General features: G+C 41.2%; 1 long non-coding RNA gene across 1 annotated transcript; it reads right to left on the reverse strand.

Annotated features, from left to right (window-relative positions):
• Window positions 1–7,727: 7,727 nt before the first annotated feature.
• Window positions 7,728–9,044, reverse strand: LOC125261254. The gene is made up of 3 exons (XR_007183262.1): window positions 8,908–9,044; window positions 8,183–8,813; window positions 7,728–8,037 (listed from the first exon to the last, which is right to left on the reverse strand). It is a non-coding gene; the product is annotated as an uncharacterized LOC125261254 (long non-coding RNA).
• Between the last annotated feature and the right edge of the window lie 7,827 nt (window positions 9,045–16,871).

The following is a 16,871-nucleotide window of genomic DNA, read 5'->3' on the forward strand; positions in this document are numbered from 1 at the left end:
GGTATTGGAGGTTGTAGACTAGAGTTTTTGCTTCAGAATTATGTAAAAATTATTCTGCCTACTCCTTCATATAAAACAATATATTGATTTAGTTTTTGTAAAACACTTTTTGTCAAGAAACACAGTATGCATGGAGGCGTGAATGATCATGAATAATGGGCCATTTACACCTGAGAAGACAAAAGAATCACATAATAATGACCTGAAATGACTTGCATATTAATGAGGCTTTTCAGTCAGGTAGGCTGTGAAAAAAAACCTCTGTAATAATGTCTCAGCTCATCATAAACAGCAATACTGTGAAATATTATTACAATTTAAAATAATGGTATTCTATTATATTCTTTAAAATATAATGTATTCCTGTGATGCAAAGTGTCTGAACAATTATGTTACCTCTATGGCATTTCATATAGGCTTTTAGCTTAAAAGCATGCACATTTGGAGAAATATTGATGGATTCTTATATGTTTATGTCAATTTTCTATACTGAGAAGTAATATTTATTGTCATTACTATGAGTGCTGGATACTGTGTTTTCAATTCATACTTGCAGCCGGAGGGCGCTCTGTACACCTTTAGGCCACAAATTCATATAAAGAAGAAAAAGAACTAGGAACTAATGGCATGTCTTCTAGAGATCGCTAACCATGGCTTTAACATCCAAATAAACACTTTTCAAGACAATAAATACATGATTGAGACGATGTATACATGTATTGCCTATGAATTTGCCTCTGAATAGCGCTGGCTCCGTGGGCGTGGCCGCATTAGCGGGTAATGAGCTGAATCTCGGACTTCTGACATGGCTCTCTTTTCATACAGATTACATAAACACAGAATGTTTGTTTTCGATTTGACTTGCACGATTTAAAACATGACATTTCAATGTTTCTTTAGACATAAGTGTCATTTTTTTTTGTGATTAGTATTCATAAGTTACAGTTCATTTTCTGACTATCAGATTGGACTTCGTTCAGAGGGAGAGGAGAGGTCACGCATCATGTTAGTTTTCTTTATTTTACAAAAAGCACAACATTGTGTTTTTACTCTGAGTGTACACAAATAAAAGAAGACATTCTATAGTTTCAGTTGATATATTACTTATGTCTCTATGACAAGAAATGACGGAGTATTTTAAATCTGTTTTGCTGCAATGTGAACGTTTTCGGACCTCAGGGAGTTAATGGAGACTGTACTGGGAGAGCTACGTGGAAACATTTGTTTCGTTTACATTGACGATATTATCATATATTCACCCTCTGTAGCTCAGCATTTCAATGACCTCCAAACTGTTCTCCATAGACTGCAGGAAGCAGGTTTGACCATAAACCTTAAAAAGAGCAAGTTCTGCCTTAAAGAACTTACATTCCTGGGACATGTTGTTAGTGTCAATGGTATCACTGCAGATTCATCCAAAGTGGAAGCTATCAGATCTTACCCTGTGCCATGGAACATCAAAGAGGTCCAGCGTTTTCTTGGATTAGCGGGATGGTATCACCGTTTTGTCCCCGACTTCTCCAAAATCGCAGAACCCATCAATGCACTGAAAAAGAAAGGACATTCTTTTCATTGGTCACCTCAATGCCAGGAAGCTTTTGAAAAATTGAAGGCTCATCTCACATCACCTCCTATTCTGGGCCATCCAAATCTCCAACTTCCTTTCATGGTTTATACCGATGCCAGCGATACCGGACTTGGTGCTGTATTAACACAACGGAAAAACCAAGGACTGGAAGAAGTCATTGCATACACAAGCCGCACCCTTAACAAAGCTGAATCCAACTATTCTGCTACTGAGAAAGAGTGCCTAGCAGTCGTATGGGCACTTGAAAAATGGCAGCATTACCTGGAGCACAAGATGTTCACTGTCGTCACCGACCATACTGCACTACAGTGGGTCATGGGTTCCCCAAAAACCACCAGCCGTCTCATTAGATGGGCCCTACGATTGCAAAGGTTTGATTTCATCATTGAATACCAAAAAGGCAAACTGAATGTAGCACCTGACGCTTTGTCCAGGATTTCCAGCTTACCTTGTTGCAGCTTGTACTCCAGCCAGGAAGAGGCTGTTGAATTTCCAGTCTCTGCTGTGTCGATTTGGGAGGAACAACACAAAGATTCTGAAATCATCAAGGTGTTTAAAGCATTGGCAGAGAACAACAACAACAACCACAACTTGGAAGACAAATATGAGGTTAGAGAGTGTACAGAGTGTACCTGCCTCGCAGTCTCATACCAGCTGTCCTTAAACATTTACATTTACATTTACATTTATTCATTTGGCAGACGCTTTTATCCAAAAGCGACTTACAAGTGAGGAATACAACAAGCGAGTCGTCATGACGAGGCAAATAGACAAGAAGTGCTCACAATACAAGTTATAGGCAGTGCTCAGATTATCCTAAGCTACAATAGAGAGGGATTAAAGGAAGTGAAAGGATAGGAATAAGAAGGTTTTTTTTTTTTTTTTTTTTTTTTTTTTAAGATGAGGTTAAGTGCTCACGAAAAAGATGGGTTTTCAGCTGTCTTTTGAATATTGCCAGGGATTCCGCATTCCGGATGGAGGCAGGAAGATCGTTCCACCAGCAAGGAACAGTGAATGAGAATGTTCTGGAAAGTGATTTCGTGCCTCTCTGTGATGGTACCACAAGCCTTCGCTCCTTTAATGAGCGCAGGTTTCTGGTAGGAGTGTAGACTCGTAAGAGTGAGTGGAAGTAGGAGGGTGCTGAGCCTGTGGTAGATCTGTAAGCAAGCGTCAACGCCTTGAATTTGATGCGAGCAGCAAGTGGTAGCCAGTGAAGAGAGATGAAGAGAGGCGTGACGTGGGCTCTTTTGGGCTTGTTGAAGACGAGATGTGCTGCTGCATTCTGAATCATTTGTAGAGGCTTGATTGTGCATGATGGCAGTCCAGCCAGAAGTGCATTGCAGTAATCAAGCCTAGAAATGACCAGGGCCTGGACCAGAAGTTGTGTTGCATGTTCTATTAGAAAGGGCCTGATTTTCCTGATGTTGTATAGTGCAAATCTGCATGACCGAGCTGTCTTTGCAATGTGGTCTTTGAAGGTCAGTTGATCATCAAGGATTACTCCAAGATTTCTGGCCGAATTTGATGGGGTAATTGAGGATGTACCTAGCTGGATGCTGAAATCGTGATTTGGAGTCGGATTGGCAGGGAAGATGAGAAGCTCAGTCTTAGCCAGGTTGAGCTGTAGATGATGTTCTTTCATCCATGCCGAGATGTCCGCCAGACAGCTTGAGATTCGTGCAGCTACTGTGGGATCATCTGGTTGGAATGAAAGGAAGAGTTGTGTGTCATCAGCATAGCAATGGTAGGAGAAACCATTTGCCTGAATGATGGGACCAAGTGATGTAATGTAAATGGAGAAGAGGAGGGGTCCAAGAACTGAACCCTGAGGAACACCCGTGGTCAGTTGATGAGCTTTGGATATCTCCCCTCTCCAGGCAACCCTGAAAGACCTTCCTGTGAGATAGGATTCAAACCAGTGAAGTGGAGTACCTGTGATGCCCAGTGATGAGAGGGTGGACAGGAGGATCTGATGATTCACCGTGTCAAAGGCAGCAGATAGATCGAGCAGAATGAGAACTGATGATTTGGAATCAGCCTTTGCAATCCGCAGGGATTCAGTGACCGACAGCAGTGCAGTCTCGGTTGAGTGGCCACTCTTGAAACCAGATTGATTGACATCCAATTGGTTGCTCTGTGAGAGGAAAGATGACACCTGGTTGAAAACAACTCGTTCATGTGTTTTTCCTATGAATGGTAGGAGAGAAACAGATCTGTAGCTGTCTACAAGAGACGTGTTTAATGTGGGTTTCTTAAGCAGTGGGGTTACCCGAGCCTGCTTGAATGTGTTAGGGAAAGTGCCAGTGTGGAGAGATGTGTTGATGATGTGTGTCAATGCTGGTAAAAGTGTGGGAGCGATGGCTTGTAGAAGGTGTGTGGGGATGGGATCTAGAGGGCAGGTGGTGGGATGGCTGGAGAGGAGAAGTTTGGATACTTCTGTCTCAGTGAGGGGGGAGAATGAAGAGAGGAGGTGTGTGGCTGTGTGTGTGGTTGGTCTGAGTTCCTGTGTGTGTGGAGCGGAGAACCGACTGCTGATGGTAGATGTTTTGCTACCATCCTCTGGGAATGAGGACAGCAGCATGTCCAGTTCCTCTACAAAGGTACCCAGTTGGCCTGGGGGGCGATAAATTACTACGATATGAATTTTGACAGGAATTGAGATTGTAATAGCATGAAACTCAAATGAATTGTAGTTGCAAAGAGAGGAATGAGTCGAGTATTTCCAATTGTCAGAAATGAGAAGACCTGTGCCCCCACCCCTCCCAGATTGGCGAGGGGTATGAAAGAAAGTGAAGTTGTTAGAGAGAGCAGCAGGGGTTGCTGAGTCCTCTGGACGAATTCAGGTCTCAGTCAAGCCCAAGATATTAAGAGAAGAATTAGTAGCAAAGGCTAGAATGAAGTCAGCTTTGTTAACTGCTGACTGACAATTCCATAGACCCACAGAGACAGAGAGAGGAGTGTTAGTGTTAGAAGAGGAGTAAATAGACAGCAGGTTAGAAGCATTGCGCTGCCTTTTACGTGGGTTAGTGGAGCGTTGCCGAGAGACAACAGGAATGAGTTGAAAGCACATGCTGAGGAAGAAGGAAAAGTGTGAAAGGAGGGAAGAAACTTAAGTGCCTACCGGTTTCGTTGCTCGGTGGAGTCGCACAGGTAGAGTCGCAGGTCTTTACCCGAGTCGGTCTTCACACGAGGAGGCTGAATGCTCCCGCTGACGCTTCCGCGACAGCGAGCACACACAATTAATATACTGCTTATTAACACGTGATTGAAACGAGCTAGGCCCGCCTTGCAAATCAGCACTGCAAAAGCCTAAACCCATGAATGGCTGAAAACCGAAACTAACTAAAGCTTAAGTGCAGGCAATAACACCAATAAAGTCTGCAAACGCGTCTGTTATTCTAAACAAGTACAATTAAAATACAATTATAGTTGAGGTAGGAAATAGGACAAACACAGATACGAATTAAATCCTTCCTAGCAGCAAATAATAAACGAAGCAACTGACCCAGAACAGATATTAAGCAAAACACTTACGCGCTCTTGCGTCCGTCACCACTGCCAGCTCGCTAGTCCTGCTCACTTCTGAATTACACGAGTTTAAGTATGCTTACCCTCGCCAGGCCCGCCTTGCAAATCAGCACTGCAAAAGCCTAAACCCATGAATGGCTGAAAACCGAAACTAACTAAAGTCAAGTCAAGTCAAGTCAAATTTATTTATATAGCGCTTTTTACAATTGGTAATTGTTTCAAAGCAGCTTTACATGTTAGAAGCACAGAAAAAAGAGAAGTGGTTATAAATAAGCTGTACAAGCAAGCGTGGTAATATGTAACATATACAAGATGGTGCTACATTAAGCCAATGTCGGCTGACTCCCAGGGGTGGAAAAAACCCCCTAGGAGAAAAACCCAGCGTGCTAACACTGGGAAAAAAGTCCTAGGAGGGAAAAAACCCTGTGGAAGATATATATATAATATATGTAAATGGATATGGAGATCAAAATCTGAATTATACATTTTTATTATAGAGATTAAAAATAGATTATATATAAATATATGTAAGCGGATACGGAGATTAAAAATCTGAATTATAGATGCAGCCAGAACTGGATCTGTAGGCCCATTGTCTCCTGGGCTACGTTGTAGTCAGGTCCAGACACAGGTTCTCCATCTGATCTGGATACGGCCTGGACCCAGCACCCGGCAAACCTCAGGAAAAGCAAAGAGACTGATATTAGCGTAGATGCCATTCTTATTCTGATGTACAGGTATATCTAGTGTTATAGGAAATGTTCTCGGTTCCGGCCGACCTAATTATTGCAGCGTAACAATCCTTTAACGGATTTGAAAAATGTCAATGTATTGATAATGTGTTATGTGTATGCAAGAGCAAAGTGTGTCTGCTTCCCGAACAATGCTAGGAAGATTGTTCCAGAGTTTAGGTGCTAAATAGGAAAATGATCTGCCGCCTTCAGTTGATTTTGATATTCTGGGTATTATCAACTGGCCTGAATTCTGAGATCGCAATAGACGTGAAGGACTATAATGCACCAAGAGCTCGCTTAGATACTGGGGAGCTAAACCATTTAGAGCTTTATAAGTAAGTAGCAAGATTTTAAAATCTATACGATGTTTAATAGGGAGCCAATGTAATGTTGACAGAACTGGGCTAATATGGTCATACTTTCTGGTTCTAGTAAGAACTCTAGCTGCCGCATTTTGTACGAGCTGTAGTTTATTTATCAAGCGAGCAGAACAACCACCCAGTAGAGCGTTACAGTAATCTAGTCTTGAGGTCATGAATGCATGAACCAACTGTTCCGCATTTGTCATTGAGAGCATATGTCGTAATTTAGATATATTTTTTAGATGGAAGAAGGCGGTTTTACAGATACTAGAAACATGACTTTCAAATGAAAGATTGGTATCAAAGAGCACACCCAGGTTCCTAATTGAGGACGAAGATTTAATGGAGCACCCCGTCAAGTGTTAGAGAGTATTCAAGGTTTTTTCGTGAGGAAGTTTTTGGTCCAAAGATTAGGATATCAGTTTTTTCTGAATTTAATAATAAGAAATTTCTTGTCATCCAGTTTTTAATGTCAGCTATGCATTCTGTTAGTTTTGTGAATTTGTAGGTTTCGTCAGGGCGCGAGGAAATATAGAGCTGAGTATCGTCAGCGTAGCAGTGAAAACTTACACCATGCTTCCTAATTATCTCTCCTAAGGGCAGCATGTACAGAGTGAAAAGCAACGGTCCTAGTACTGACCCTTGTGGTACTCCATATTGAACTTGTGATCGATACGACATCTCTTCATTAACTACTACAGACTGATAACAGTCAGATAAGTAAGATTTGAACCATGCCAAAGCAATTCCACTAATGCCAATATAGTTTTCAAGTCTTTTTAAAAGAATGTTGTGATCGATAGCGTCAAAAGCAGCACTGAGATCTAATAACACTAATAGAGAAATACAGCCACGATCGGATGATAAGAGTAGATAGTTTGTAATTCTAACGAGAGCAGTCTCAGTACTATGGTATGGTCTAAGTCCTGACTGGAAATCCTCGCAGATTCCATTTCTTTCTAAAAAGGAGCACAGTTGTGTTGAAACTGCCTTTTCTAGTATCTTTGACAGAAAAGGTAGATTCGAGATTGGCCTGTAATTTACTAAATCTCTCGGATCTAGTTGAGGTTTTTTAATAAGAGGTTTAATAATAGCCTGCTTAAAAGTTTTTGGCACGTATCCTAGTGTTAAAGATGAATTAATTATATCAAGAAGTGGACCTACGACCTCTGGAAGCATTTCTTTCAGTAGTTTAGTCGGCATTGGGTCTAACATACATGTTGTTGATTTTGATGATTTGATAAGTTTAGATAATTCTTCCTCTCCTATAGCGGCGAATGATTCTAGTTTTACCTCAGGGACACTACAGTGCACTGTCTGAAGCGAAACTGTAGACTAAAGCTTAAGTGTGGGCAATAACACCAATAAAGTATTGGTGGTTGAAACACCAACCAAGTATTGAGGTTGAAACACTACCATTCCCATCCTTTAAGCGGCCATGCAGGTATATATAAAACCTACAAACGTCTGCATGATGTTGCCTTCTGGCCAGGGATGTGGACTGACATCAAACATCATGTTAAGTGTTGTACCAAATGTCAAACACTGAAAAGTGAGAACCAAAAGCCGGCTGGCAAACTACAACCCGTTTCTGTGTCACAACCCAACAAGATGGTGGGTGTCGACATCATGGGGCCCTTGCCAAGCAGCACACAACGTTTTTGTTGACTATTTCTCTCGCTGGGTTGAGTTCTTTCCCATGTGCAACGCTAATGCTCCAACCATAGCGAAAATTCTCAGGACTGAAATCCTCACCCGGTGGGGTGTTCCAGACTTCATCTTGTCTGACCGTGGCACCCAATTTGTTTCCTCCATATTCAAAGAGCTGTGTGCAAAATGGAACATCAATCAAAAACTAACAACAGCATATCACCCACAAACAAATATGACTGAGAGAGTTAACCGAACACTGAAATGCATGATTGCCTCATATGTGGATGACAACCACAAGAAGTGGGATCAGTATTTACCTGAACTCCGTTTTGCCATGAACTCAGCAGTACGGGAGAGCATTGGGATTCAGTAAATTACTCCAGGGTAAATGTCTATCACCCTCCACTTCATCCTATGATGTTGTCCACCATCTTGCACAGCTGAGGTTGAAAGCAGATGAGTGCTGTAAAAAAGCCCAAAAAAGACAGCTCAGAAGTTACAATAAAACCCAGAGAGAAGCCTCATTTGAGGAAAAAAGCCGTGTCTGGTTAAGAAATTTTCCCCAGTCCAGCGCTCAACACAACATTACTGCAAAACTAGCCCCAAAGTGGAAAGGACCTTACCGGGTATTAAAGCGGTTAGGCCCACTGAATTACCAGATAGCACTGGAGGAAACCGGAGAGGACGTCCGCACAGCTCATATACGTAACCTCAAACCATGCTATCCAACATCAGAAGAGTTTGAGTCCCAAGAAAGGGAAAAACTTAAGCAGTTATTCCAGCAGGCTCTGATGATCAAGAATTCTTGGGCTTCTAAAAGATAAAAAAAAAAAAAAAAAAAAAAAAAACACCTGTTTGTTTGTTTCATCAACCATGGGTTGTTTCTTCCTGGGGGGGAGAGTGTGACGGTGCGGAAGTCCGCAAGCCTTCCAGCATCCGTGCCCATATCTGGAGAGAAACAATTAAGAGTAAACTTATAAAAAGGACGTCAGCTTGTAGAGAGGATGTGAAGTGTTCGAGGGAGGAAATGGAATGGACTTACCTGGTAAAGCAGCTCCAGCTCTTCCGTGACGCGCATCACAGCATCTGCCATGGCTAAACGGGAGTGAGACCAAGTTTATTGCTAATACTGGCTACAGAGCGGGTTCGTGCCATTTCCCTGCGGAGGAGTGCTGGGGGGGGTCGGCTCTGGCTCTTCCGTGGTGCCGCAACTCGCATCTGCTGTGGCTAATGAGTCAAATGTAAACAAGCAAAAGCCTTACTCCTAACTCTAGCTGCAGAGCAACACCGTGCCGTCTTTCCTGAAGAAGAGAGAGCTCAGGTATTCCATCTACTCCGAAACTCTGAAAACTCTCTCCAAGGCCTCCCCAGAAACAACCCGCACACACACACTCACCACAACAATACGCACACACACATACAATACAAAGTCACGCATTCACATCTTTACTTTCATTATTTCGCCTATTGGCATATTGTTTTTTTTTTTTTGAACTTGCGAACTGTTGAGTTTATTTAATCAATGATTTGCTTCGCTCCTTTGTTTTTTTTCTTCTTCTTCTTAGTTTTTTATTATTTTTGTGGCTCCTTTTGGGGTGATATTGTGGAGCAAAATGGACACCTGAAACGGTGAAACTGCCGTTATGACTATCAAGGATGGACGTGAATATATTGAATTGTTTGTTTGTTTGTTTTTTCCATGCTGTTATTATTGTTTTTGGTTGAACATGTGATCTTTGTGGTATAATTGCATTGCAGTTTCTGATTGATTGACTGAAAAAAATATATTCACTCAACTGCATTCCCATTTATGCCTCGTGATTTAAAGTGTTTTTTTTTTTTCCATGTAACTGGTATATTTTATACCTGGCGCCCGAATTTTGGTTAAACAAAAAAAAAATTTTTTTTAAAGATTGATTTGGATGGGCCGCCACCGTTACACACAACACCACTCAGACCTGCTCAAGTTGGTGCCGCCACAAAAGCAGGGGGACACTGCAAACTTCAGACTCCTTCTGACTGAGAGCAGAGGTAACAAATGCCTGCTGCCTTTCTGCCATCAAGTTGTACGTCTGAAACCCTCTTCACACTACAACTACCATAACCTCTTCCTGCAACCACAAACAACCACCTACCTCACACCAACTGACATCAGGATGACACGTGACTCTGTCAAGGCACCAGCTACCTTGAAACCTGCTGAGCATGCTCAGAGACCTGAACCCTGCTACCAGCTATACCAGCGGCCAGGGAAACCACCACAACCTCCAACCCTGCATGTCAGGTGTGTGTCTGATCTTTCTGCACCTTCAACGTCGCTAGTTATTGTCCATAAGAGGAACAACAACGATCGAAATGGGGAATATATGTAGCATCTGGACCAATCAGACACACAATTATTCATTATATTTAATGAATTATCCAGAAATTCACTCTCTCAAAGTTCTGTGAACCCATCCCCCTAAAACTGCAACTAGCATCCCAAACATGGCTAACACACAGGCAGAACTAGGTGTCCTCTTACAGGACACAGGAAAACTGATTTTTCAGAGAATTTTGCAGTGACTCTGACTTCATTCATTCTGAGAAGGACAAATAAATCCTCTTAATCCTATATAATCTATATATAACCACTTGAGAAATGTATAAACATATATCCAATTTTCCCATCTCATGACTTTCCTTTTATAGGCTTTATTCTATGTATTAATTCTCTTTTTTGAACTATTTTGGTATTAATGTTCCAGAGTTGCAAATTTATAGTTAACTGAATTCACATGGGCAGTATGTACTACGGACTCCAACTTTCGTTTCCTATTTGGTAATTTATGTTACATGTTACTAACTCTGTGACACATTAGTATTCTAAGAATCTAGAAGGTTCTTCTCACATTCATCCAATCCAGTATCTTATGCTAATATCCTGCCAAACGGCACAAAGACTCGTAAAGTTCCCTCCAAGAGAACAACTCCTCACTGGCGCAGACACCTCAAGAGGGTGTGACATCTTCACCCTTTAAAATTACTGATCACAAGATCACACTCTCTTCCCTTTTTTTTTTCCTTTTACTGAAAAACGCTGATGTCATGATGATGCTGTAGGCCTACTAGAAGCTTCTAAGGAACCCCAAGCTTGTGCCAGGCTCTGGCCTAGACCTTCCATTCACCAAAGATCATCTGAATCCAACTGGTTCTCTTTCATCAAGACATTATCAGCAAAGATTCAACGGGAGCCTCCACAAATTGCATCAGGACAGTTTTAATTCAAATGGGTGAGACATGCAAGTATCAAACATAGTCTCATTATATGATACATTAAGTATCCTTACCCCTTTTAAAGAAGGGCCTGTTAAAACTAAACTGATGGTTTGCTCAAGGCTGTTGATCTGCTGAATTTCAAACAATTCTGTAACTTCTTGCCTTCCTGTATTCTGCTTCAGCTCTCTCTTTTGCTTGGTAAACTGTACGCATGTACAGTCAGGTCCATAAATATTGGGACATCAACACAATTCTAATCTTTTTGGCTCTATACTCCACCACAATGGATTTGAAATGAAACGAATAAGATGTGCTTTAACTGCAGACTTTTAGCTTTAATTTAAGGGTATTTATTTTTTTACAACAGTTTGTATATGTGCCTCCCACTTTTTAAGGGACCAAAAGTAATGGGACAGATTAACAATCATAAATCAGACTTTCACTTTTTAATACTTGGTTGCAAATCCTTTGCAGTCAATTACAGCCTGAAGTCTGGAACGCATAGACATCACCAGACGCTGGGTTTCATCCCTGGTGATGCTCTGCCAGGCCTGTACTGCAACTGTCTTCAGTTCCTGCTTGTTCTTGGGGCATTTTCCCTTCAGTTTTGTCTTCAGCAAGTGAAATGCATGCTCAATCGGATTCAGGTCAGGTGATTGACTTGGCCATTGCATAACATTCCACTTCTTTCCCTTAAAAAACTCTTTGGTTGCTTTCGCAGTATGCTTTGGGTCATTGTCCATCTGCACTGTGAAGCGCCGTCCAATGAGTTCTCAAGCATTTGGCTGAATATGAGCAGATAATATTGCCTGAAACACTTCAGAATTCATCCTGCTGCTTTTGTCAGCAGTCATATCATCAATAAATACAAGAGAACCAGTTCCATTGGCAGCCATACATGCCCACACCATGACACTACCACCACCATGCTTCACTGATGAGGTGGTATGGTTTGGATCATGAGCAGTTCCTTTCCTTCTCCATACTCTTCTCTTCCCATCACTCTGGTACAAGTTGATCTTGGTCTCATCTGTCCATAGGATGTTGTTCCAGAACTGTGAAGGCTTTTTTTAGACGTTGTTTGGCAAACTCTAATCTGGCCTTCCTGTTTTTGAGGCTCACCAGTGATTTACATCTTGTGGTGAACCCTCTGTATTCACTCTGGTGAAATCTTCTCTTGATTGTTGACTTTGACACACATACACCTACCTCTTGGAGAGTGTTCTTGATCTGGCCAACTGTTGTGAAGGGTGTTTTCTTCACCAGGGAAATAATTATTTTCCGTGGTCTTCCGGGTCTTTTGGTGTTGCTGAGCTCACCGGTGTGTTCTTTCTTTTTAAGGATGTTCCAAACAGTTGATTTGGCCACACCTAAAGTTTTTGCTATCTCTCTGATGGGTTTGTTTTGTTTTTTCAGCCTAATGATGGCTTGCTTCACTGATAGTGACAGCTCTTTGGATCTCATATTGAGAGTTGACAGCAACAGTTTCCAAATGCAAATAGCACACTTGAAATGAACTCTGAACCTTTTATCAGCTCCTTGTAAATGGGATAATGAGGGAATAACACACACCTCGCCATGGAACAGCTGAGCAGCCAATTGTCCCATTACTTTTGGTCCCTTAAAAAGTGGGAGGCACATATACAAACTATTGTAATTCCTACACCGTTCACCTGATGTTGGATGTAAATACCCTCAAATCAAAGCTGAAAGTCTGCAGTTAAAGCACACCTTGTTAGTTTCATTTCAGATCCATTGTGGTGGTGTATAGAGCCAAAAAGATTAGAATTGTGTCGATGTCCCAATATTTATGGACGTGACTGTATGTGTGTGAATGTTAGAGTAGTTAAGTGTTTAGTCTTAGTTAATAAAGTCTTGTTCATGTCACACGTAAAGTTGTCCGTGTTTCATGCTCATATACTGGAGTCACTAATTATGCCGATCCTGACTACATGCACTGAGTAGTACTGTACAATAAGATTGTTATTTCCCATAACCTGGAAATGAACATTTCTTAGATTTAATAAACAATTAACACTGAGTGTTCATTGGCAAAACAGGTTAATTGATTGTAATATTAATTTTATTAACTGATCCAAATATTTATAATTAATTATAACTAGTTATTGATTAATTATCGTATTTATTTTGAGCTAATTTGCTACATTCCTCAAACCTGTTTCTCCCTCTTCCACAGAACCTGACGAGCTGCCAGTACCACCTCCTCCCAAAGTCATCGAGGAACCTCGAAATCTACAGAGTGCAGAGATCTTGAACTCTCGGTGACGGGGCGGCCATCTGGAATATCTCGTGGACTGGGAGGGGTACAGACCAGAGGAACGGTCCTGGGTTAACTGGGATGATGTGTTGGATCCCACTCTCCTGGCCGAATTCCACCAGAACCACCCTGACCGTCCAGCACCCAGAGGCCGTGGCCGACCCCGTCGCCATAGTAGGGCATCAGGAGCCGCCCCTGCAGGAGGGGGTACTGTCAGGGAGTCACCACAGCCACCACAGTAACCACAGTCACCACCCACTACAGTCACCAGATTCCAGTCACCTAAGTAGTAATCACATTCACCTGTCAGTGATCATCAGCCAGCACTATATACCTGCACTCCTCCCGTTCACTCACTGTCTGGTTGCAACCATACCATGTTGTTTCGCCTGACCCACTTACCTGTTGGTTACTCTCCTGTTGTTCCTTTGCTACGTTCCAGTACTCCCTCGCTGTTGTTCATCACCATCTCCACGCTCCTCAGCTCCCTCCAGGATTCCCTGGGAAACACAAAGACACTATCAGACTCAGATAAGCCACTCAAGACTTTTCCACTCCCCACCTGCTTACCTGGACATTCCTCTTACCTGTGCTATCTCCATCATTGTTCAATAAACCTGCTGTCATTTGTACCACTTACCTCTGTGTCCCTTGTCTATCTGCTGACAGGTAGAACCACATTTTACATAAAAATACATACGTATTCTCATGAAATCACATTGGACAGAAAACAATCTTATATTATTGTGTTCCTCTGTGTAATTCATTAAGATGCACAGAGAATATCTTCATATGTTCTCCTCATGATTCTGTGGTTTAAGCTCTGTGGTTAGTGAAAATCATCAGGGATCTCTTCATTCATATCATATATATATATATATATATATATATATATATATATACACACTGCCCTCCAAAAGTTTGGAAAAACCCCAGGCAAAGTGTGATTTTGGATGATATCAGCATAAATCCTTATCATTTTTTGGTGCAAATACATTAAAGTAACTTGACATTATCATTGAAGACCAGCAATAATAGTTTTCATTTTGATTACATAATAATGGCAATATATATATGTCAAAGTCAGACATGCCCCTTTGCCAGCTGTGATGCCTGGTTACTGGTTTAAACTTGGCCCAGGTTTGTAAAAGATTTTTGGGTCACCTTAATAGCTTCAAAAATTGATTGCTAATTAAGTTTAGAATACAATGAACCAGTCAGAACCCAATTTAGGTAAGATAGTTTACAAATAGCTCTTGCCAATCAAATGACTTGTTTGGCCCATTTTATAGACATGTGTTTCCATGTGTTTCTTGACAACATGGCCAGGTGCAAGCAGCTTTCTCTGGAAACACGTCAGTCTATAATAGTTCTAAAGAATGAAGGCTATTCAATGCGAGATATAGCCAAAAAGTTGAAAATTTCACTGAAAGGTGTCCACTATTGCTTGGAACGAAAGGCAAAGTCTGGGTCCAATAAAGACAGAAAGAGGAGTGGAAGACCAAGAAGTACCTCTTCTAGTGAGGACAAATATGTAAGAGTGTCCAGCCTTCGCAACAGACGCCTAACTTGTCCAGAGCTGACAGCTGATCTCAACAGTGCACGTGATGCACCAGTGTCATGTACTACTGTCCATCGGAGACTCCAACAAGCAAGTCTACATGGCCGAATATCAGCTAAGAAACCACTGCTAAGATCAAACAACAAGAAAAAGAGCATGCAGTGGGCAAAGAAGCACAGAAACTGGACTGGAGATGATTGGATGAAGGTGCTCTGGACGGATTAATCCACATTTGAAGTTTTTGGCTCAAAGCGCCGATTTTACACAAAACGCAGAGTTGGTGAAAAGATGTTAGATGCCTGTATCACACCCACTGTGAAGCATGGAGGTGGACGTGTGATGGTCTGGGGATGTTGTTGGAAATGTTGGTGACCTGTATCATGTCCAAGGAATATTGAACCAGCATGGATACCACAGCATTTTGCAACAACATGCTGTTCCTTCTGGTCAGCGCCTTATTGGTCATGGCTTCACCTTCCAACAAGACAATGACCCCAAGCACATTTCCAAGAGTAATATATCAAGTCAATGTTTGAATAAACTGACAGCATGGATGCCCAGATTATGCAGAGCTGTAATAGCTGCTAATGGTGGATATTTTGATGAATCGAACATTTAAGTTTTTTCTATGTATAAACTGTTTATGTAATAAAATATGTTTTCGTAGTTTGTGTTGTCCCTTATCAGTGCAAAATTATCACAAATTAAAAAGGATTCATGCCAATATTGTCCAAAACCCCACTTTTCTAGGGTGTACTATATTGCCAAAGGTTTTTTTTGGGGACGCCTGCCTTTATGTGCACATGAACTTTAACCCCATGGAGTCTGAGGCTGATTTGGGGCCTGGAGAAGTTTTGACATGCCCTGACATTTGTGCTTTTTTCAGTAGTTCATAAACATATTAATGACAAAAGTGTCATTACATTGTATTCAGCACAAACTAGGCTACCATAATATGTGAGGAACATGTATGTACATGTTTGTGTTTTTGAAGGAATAACGTTTATGCATGGTTATTGAAAAACAAAAAACTTAAGTCACTGAAATAAGGCCAGAAAAATAATATTAAATCTGTGTTCACAAGACTTCTGGGTATTGGAGGTTGTAGACTACAGTTGTTGCTTCAAAATTATGTAAAAATTATGCTGACTACTCTTTCATATAAAACAATAGAGAGATTTAGCTTAAAAGCATGCACATTTGGAGACATATTGATGGATTCTCATATGTTTGTCAATTTTCTATACAGAGGAGTAATATTTATTCAGGATTTATTGTCATTACTATGAGCACTGGATACTGTGTTTTCAATTCATACTTGCAGCCGGAGGGCACTCTGTGCACCTTTAGTCCACAAATGCCTGCTAAAGAAGAATAGGCAATCCAGGAACTAACCGAACTAACAGAGGCCAGAGATCACTAACTATGGCTATTCAAAACACTTTTCAAGACAATAAATACACGATTGAGACGATGTATGCATGTAATGACTGAATTTGCGTCTGAATAGCGCTCGCTCCGTGGGCGTGGCTGCATTAGCGGATAATGAGCTGAATTGCGGACTTCTGACTTCTGACGTCTTTTTGTTTGTAGAAGCAGTCTGCATGCCTAGGTGCTTGATTTTATACACCTGTGACCATAGAAGTGATTGGAACACCTGAATTCAATGATTTGGAGGGGTGTCCAAATACTTTTGGCAATATAGTGTGTGTGTATATAATATAATATAATATAGTGTGTATATATATAATTCATAAAATTAGCAAAAATCTAACCTTTCATTGAAGGAAAAGAATTGAAAGTGGGGGGAAAAAATCACATTATGAAATAAATGTTTTTCTCCAAAACACGCTGGCCACAATTATTGGTACCCTTTTATTCAATACTTTTTGCAACCTCCTTTTGGCAA

This window comes from Megalobrama amblycephala, unplaced genomic scaffold (assembly GCF_018812025.1).
Source record: "Megalobrama amblycephala isolate DHTTF-2021 unplaced genomic scaffold, ASM1881202v1 scaffold383, whole genome shotgun sequence".
In the NCBI taxonomy this organism is placed as follows: Eukaryota; Metazoa; Chordata; class Actinopteri; order Cypriniformes; family Xenocyprididae; genus Megalobrama; species Megalobrama amblycephala.